Raw genomic sequence first — 6,971 nt, 5'->3', positions numbered from 1 at the left:
AAGTAGGACCTCTGCTTCTGGCCTTAAGAATAATGAGTATTAGGCTGGCAGCCTGTGCACAACCCCAGACCCACACCACAGCATGGATTGTGATCTCTCAGGGAAGATAAGCTAATAAGGTAAGCCCTGGGATCACCCAGGCCTGCTTTGTGGAGGCACTTTGCAGACCATGGGGCAGAGAAGGAACCCCAAGGAGAGCACAGTCATCTCACTGAGTTGGGGAGTCAGAGACTGGAATTCAGGAGGAGGCTACTGGACTCTACAAAGAAGAGTACTGAAAAGGAGGAAACTACACAGAGAAAGAGTTCCAGAGAGCTATGCAGAAGTCCTCTTGAGTCTTTTGCCAAATACTAAATGGGCATGTGCAGATGAAACTCCAAGAGCTAGGCAAAATATGCTGAAGAAAGAGCAACTTGCAGGGGTAGGGGGTAATTCAGGGGCTGTAAGAAAAACAATTCCCAAAGTCACACAGAGCTGTGAAACATTAAAGTTTCAACCAACAATAGTGAAGAGACCTCACTGAACCAACCCTGGAAGGGCCAGATCTTGGTAGCACTAAACTAGCCACAGACCTAAGACTGCTGTAGACCTGCCTTAACAAAGAAACTGACCTGAGCTATCTAACGTGGCAGCCATTAGCCACGTGTGACTAATAAACACTTGAAATATGGCTAGTCCAAACTGAAATGTCCCTGAAATATAAAATGCAGACCAGATTTCTAAGAATTTGTATGAAAAAAAGAATGTAAATTATCTCGTGAATAGTTTTTATATATTGATTTCATGTTGAAATGATCATATTTTGCTATAATGGATTAAATAAAATATATTATTAAAAATAATTTTACCTTTTTTTACTTTTTTTTTTTTTTTTTGAGACGGAGTCTCACTACGTCACCCAGGCTGGAATGCAATGGCACGATCTCGGCTCACTGCAACCTCCACCTCCTGGGTTCAAGTGATTCTCCTGTCTCACCCTCCCAAGTAGTTAGGATTACAGGCACCCACCACCACGCCGGATAATTTTTATATTTTTAGTAGAGAGGGGTTTCGCCATGTTGGTCAGGCTGGTCTCGAAATCCTGAACTTGGGTGATTCACCTGCCTCAGCCTCCCAAAATGCTGGGATTACAGGTGTGAGCCACTGCGCCCAGCCTTTTACTTTTTTAATGTGGCTACTATTACATTTTAAGTTTTGTGTGGCTTGCCTTTGTGGCTACTAGGAGCAATATCCTAGAAGCTATAAAGGAAAAGTTTGATGAACTTTATTTAACAAAAATGTAAAAGTTCTGCAAGGCAAGTGATATGGTTTGGCTGAGTCCCCACCCAAACCTCATCTTGATTGGTAGCTCCCATAATTCCTCTGTGTCATGGGTGAGACCCAGTGGGAGGTAATTGAATCATGGGGTGGGTTTTTCCCAGGCTGTTCACATGATAATGAATAAGTTTCATGAGATCTGATGGTTTTATAAAGGGCGGTTCCCCTGCACATGCGCTCTTGCCTGCCACCATGTAAGATATGCCTTTGCTCCTCCTTCACCTTCTGCTATGATTATGAGGCCTCCTCAGCCATGTGGAACTATGAGTCAATTAAACCTCTTTTTCTTGTAAATTACCCAGTCTCGGGTATTTCTTCATAGCAGTAAGAAAATGGACCAATAGAGCAAAAAGACTGTGGATAAAGATAAATAACAAATGACAGCTTATAGAATATATATGCAATTGATTTTACACAGTAATGAGTAACTTCCATAATGAACTCAAAGCAGATAAAAACATACATTTCTTCCCAAAATTGATCTATAGATTCAATGTAATTAAAATTTCAACAGATTTTTCTGTAAACACTTGGCAAGCTCATTCTAAATTTACAGAGAAATGTGAAGAGCCAAGAATGAGCAAGATACTCTTAGGAGATGAGAGGACCCACTCTACCAGATACCAAGACTTATTATAAACCTGTAGTTTACAAGGCAGTGTGGTTTTGACATGGGGATAGACAAAGAGAGGAATGAAACAGAAGAGATAGCAGTGAAATAAATCCATATGTGTATGACCAGGATTTATGACAGCGATGGCCTTGTGAGCCAGGGCAGAAAAGATGGGCTTTTCCATTGGTGTAGTAATCAACCAACTCTCTAGTGGAAAATGCCCTGATTTATATCGCATTTGCCAGTTTCCATGGTATCAACACTGTGGCTGACTTTGAGCTACCAGCAATTTCACAACCTACTCAGAAAACTCCTGAAATTTTAACAATCAACTCTCATGGACTTCAGGACAGCACTCTTTTCAATAGATGCCTCTTGAGACAATCAAGAATCTATCTGGATAAAATTCATTAAGGAAAAGGTGAACAACCCCATTTTCTAAATGGACCAAAGAAATAAACAGGCCCTTCATAAAAGAGAAAATCCAGATGGACAAAAAACAATGAAAAGTTACCTAACCTCTTTAGTAATCAGAGAAATGCAAATTAAAATCACAATTAAGTACAACCACACACCAACCAGACTGGCTAACATTTAGAGACAACCAGTACCATCTGTCCATGAAGCTGTGAAATGATGGTGACTCTTGTACCTTGAGGATAAAGAGCAAATTTATGCAACCACTTTGGAAGAGTTTGGCAGGGTCTACTAGAGTTATTCATAGATACACATATATCCTGTGACCCAGCAATTCCTCTCCTAGGTATATACCCCAGAATTCATATAAAAGAATGTTCATAGCAACATTGTCAGTAATTACACCAACCTGAAAAACACCCAAATGGCCATCTAAAGGAGAATAGATAAACAAAGTGTTGCATATCCATATAAAGAGCTACTAGAAAGCCATGAAAACTAATAAACTGTTACTTCCAAAACAATATGGTTAAATCTTACAACCATAATGATGCCTGAAAGAAGTGAGACACAAAAGATCATGTTGGAGTGCATTTATATAAGATTCAAAAACAGACAAAATCATAACCTTAGAAATATATAGAATTTATATGTGGATATATAGGTCATATGAAGAGAGTACATATATACAATTCATACATATATTTACTTAAAAGCAAATGTGTCATTTCCATGAAAGGATCAAGGTCAGCTTTTGTGGGTTGGGGAAGGTGCATGACTGGTAAGGACCCATGGGGTGGGGTGTCAGCTTCTGAGTGTTGACAATATTCTATTTCTTAACCAGGGAAGTAGTTCCATGGTAGCAATTACATGATACTTTGCTTTATTATTTTTCCTTATGCAGTTGCTTATGGTTTATGGGTTTCTGTGTGTCATATTTCATAATACTTTAAAACAAAACTTTCTTAAAAAAGGAAGAACACCCGTGTTGCCAGATGGCTCAGCTGAATCAACCCCGCTTTTCACTCAGTGGGATGACAGTTGCAGCCACTCATTCTCACATTGTCAATAGCAGTATCAACTCCCATTAGTAAACACCTACTGTGTACCAGACACTTGCTGGTTCAATTTGCAAATTCCTACCTACATGTCTGTAAAACACCCACCATGTGTCTCTTCTCGTCTACCCAAGAGGTGGTCCATGGCCAGCAGCCTGTAGCTTGACTGTCCACATTCCTTGCAGGGCTCACTGGCAGAATGAGTGTAGGAGCAAAGACAAGTCAGACCCTGAGAAGCCATTAATATGTAACTGGGAGACTTCCTCCCTCCCCCTCTCCCTCCCTTCCTCCTTTCCTCCCTTCCTCCTTTCTTCCCTTCCTTCCTTTCTCCCTCCCTCCCCACTGGAATGCCATCTGGTAGACAGCCTAAGGATCCAGCCTTCTAGATATCAAGGAAAAGGCTGAAGGAGGTCCTGTGACAAATGGCAGGTCTTTATGAACACTTCCAGCTTCACAACCTTAATAAAGTTGATGGTCATTCCTGGGCCCTGATGGAATGCTGTGCCACTTTGATTCTTAAGTGAGCCCTAGCTGAGAGGCTTCAGATTTCTTCTTAAGAAATCATGTTCTTTTTCAGATCAACATTTTATGTGTTACTTTCCCTTTCTTTCCTCATCTAATAAAAGGGATCAAAAAAAAAAGGAAAGTGTCCCATTGGCTAGGTAAGGCACAGCTGATAAATTATGGTTTCTGCTCAGCACATACCTTTTTTTTTCCTATAAGTTGGCTATAAGCTGCAAAGCAGGGAGTCCCCCTGGTACCTATTAGGCATTCCATTTCTTAGCCTCTGGGAGCAGAGTGGCCATTCAGTCTAGGGAGAGACAAGCACCAGTGTATTCATCCCCGCTTCCCCCCATCTTATGCTAGGCACCATCTTCTACCTGGGCTGCTCCCAATCTCATGCCCTGCACATTGCAAGCTCAAAGCACAGGGAAACAGCAGGGCCAACTTGTCATCTCTCCTTGCTTCTCCCTTATCTTTACCCTTATGAAAAAACAAATACGCCTGGACCTTGGTCTCCTTATCTTAATACTCCAAGCAAAATACAAACTCTTTTTTTTCTCACCTGGCACTATTTTCCCAGCCTATTTGGGAAGAAACCATGCATATCCCCAGGCACAACTGTCCCTAAATATAGTGATGTTCAGCCTTGATGGAAAATGGGAGGGTCTTCTTATAAAGTAGCCTATGATCCACCATCTCTTGCTATGTAAATCTACATAAATCAATTCAGGATTGGCATTCTATTTGCCTCTGACTCTTCTGAGAGTGCTGTGGCATGATGATTGAGAGGACAGACTTGGAAATCAGACCTTCTGGGTTTGAAATGGGGCTCTACCACTCACTTAGCTTATTTGTGCCTTAGTTTTTTTATCTGTGAAATGCAGATAACAGTAGTGCTCATCTCTTGGGCTTGTGGTGAGATTAAACGAGTTTACATTAAAAAGTGCCTGGTATATAGTATTTCCTTATATGTAGGTTAGCTCTTTGAAAAAAGAGCATTATAACTCAGTAAGTAGAACACATTTTCTGGAGCTAAACTGCTTGTGTTTGAGTCTGCTCCTCCCTAGAGATGTAACCTTGGGCACATTTCTTAATCTCTCTGTGCTTTAGGTTCCTCATCTGTAAACTTAAAAATAAGTAACAAGACCCCTCCCTCAAAGGATTGTTTGCAGGACCAGATGACATCTTATAGCTAAAACACTTAAAACAATGCTAGGCACACACAAAGTTCTAGGCAAGCTTTAATTGTCATTGATGTCATGCTCACAGTCAATGAGCTGCTGTGGTCATACTGTTGAAAATAAGGCACATTCTAAACATTCCAGGTACCACTAGAGTTGAGCTAGTATTGTTTGAATGCTCTGTCTTACTGTATTCCACTGAATTTAAAGCAACTGATACCAGATAAGCATATTCTTTCTAGAAAGTACTGTAGAGATTATAAGGTAGTAAGACACTTACTCCTCTGAAGGAGCTTATCTGCAATTCAAGCCAGAAGCATGTAAATTGTTGGATGGCAACAATTGCCAGTCAAGAAAACAATCCCATTTATAGTAGCATCAAAAAGAATATAATACTGTGCTCACTTTGGCAGCACATATACTAAAATTGAAAAGATACAAAGAAGATTAGCATGACCTCTGTGCAAGGATGACATGCAAATTTGTGAAGTGTTGCATTTAAAATGTTTAAAAATTTTAATTAAAAAAGAATACAGTACTTATGAATAAATTTAACCAAGGAAGTAAAAGATCCGAACCTTATATGAAAACCATAAAACACTGGTGAAAGAAATAGAAAACTACACAAATAAATGGAAAGATATCTCATATTCATGAGTTGAAAGAATTAATATTGTTAAAATGGCCATGCTACCCAAAGCAATATACAGATTTAACATAATCTCTATCAAAATTCCAGTGGCATTTTTCACAGAAATATGAAAAACAATTCTAAAACTCATGTGGAACTACAGAACACCCTAAATAGCCAAAACAATCTTGAAAAAGAAAAACAAAGCTGGAGGCATCACACTTCCTGATTTCAAATTATATTACAAAGTTAGAGTAATCAAAGCACTATGGTACTGGCATAAAAACCGACATGTAGACCAACGGAACAGAACAGAGCACCCAGAAATAAACCCATGCATATATGGTCAACTAATTTTAGACAAGGCCACCAAAAATATACAATGGGGAAAGAACAATCTTTTCAATCAATGGCATTGGGAAAAGTGGATAGCTACGTGCAAAAGAATAAAACTGGACCCTTATTTTACACAACACACAAAATTCAACCTAAAATGAATAAAAGACATGAACGTAAGACCTGAAACCATAAAATCGTAGAAGAAAATATAGTGAAAAGCTCCTTGATATTGGCCTCAGCAGTGAATGTTTTTAGATATCACGCCGAAAGCTCAGGCAATAAAAGCAAAAGAAAACAAGTGGATCTCATCAAACAAAAGTTTCTGCATACCAAAGAAAACAATTAATAAAATGAAAAGGCATCCTACAGACTGAGAGAAAATATTTGTAAACCATATATCTGATAAGGGGTTAATATCCAAAATATATAAGGAATTTAAACAACTCAACAGCAAACAAACAAACAGATAACCTGAATTTAAAATAGACAAAGGACTTGTATAAACATTTTTCCAAAGAAGATGTAAAAATGGCCAACAGGTATAGGAAAAGGTGTTCAATACCATTAATCTTCAGGGAAATGCAAATCAAAACCACGATGAAATATCACCTCACACCTGTTAGAATGGCTTTTATCAAAAAGACAAAGATAAAAATTGTTGGTGAGGATGTGGAGAAAAGGGAAGCCTCCTACACTGTTGGTGGGAGTCTAAACTGGTACAGCCATTATGGAAAACTATGAAAGTTCCTCAGAAAATAAAAATAGAACTACCATATGATCCAGCAACCCCTATGCTGGGTATGAACCAAAAGGAAATGAAATCAGCACCTTGTAAAGGCATCTGTCTCCCATGTTCACTGCAGCATTATTCACAAGAGCCAAGACATGGAAACAACCTACATGTCAATTGA

The 6,971-nt window shown here is 39.1% G+C and overlaps 1 non-coding gene across 1 annotated transcript; it reads left to right on the top strand.

Annotated features, from left to right (window-relative positions):
- Positions 1-5,487: 5,487 nt before the first annotated feature.
- LOC112208566 (U6 spliceosomal RNA) lies at positions 5,488-5,594 on the top strand. Its single transcript, XR_002943026.1, has one exon. It is a non-coding gene; the product is annotated as a U6 spliceosomal RNA (small nuclear RNA).
- The last annotated feature ends 1,377 nt before the right edge of the window (positions 5,595-6,971 follow it).

This window comes from Pan troglodytes, chromosome 13 (assembly GCF_028858775.2).
Source record: "Pan troglodytes isolate AG18354 chromosome 13, NHGRI_mPanTro3-v2.0_pri, whole genome shotgun sequence".
In the NCBI taxonomy this organism is placed as follows: Eukaryota; Metazoa; Chordata; class Mammalia; order Primates; family Hominidae; genus Pan; species Pan troglodytes.
The sequence above is the reverse complement of the archived record's forward strand: the minus strand, read 5'-3'. Positions and strand labels throughout refer to the sequence as shown.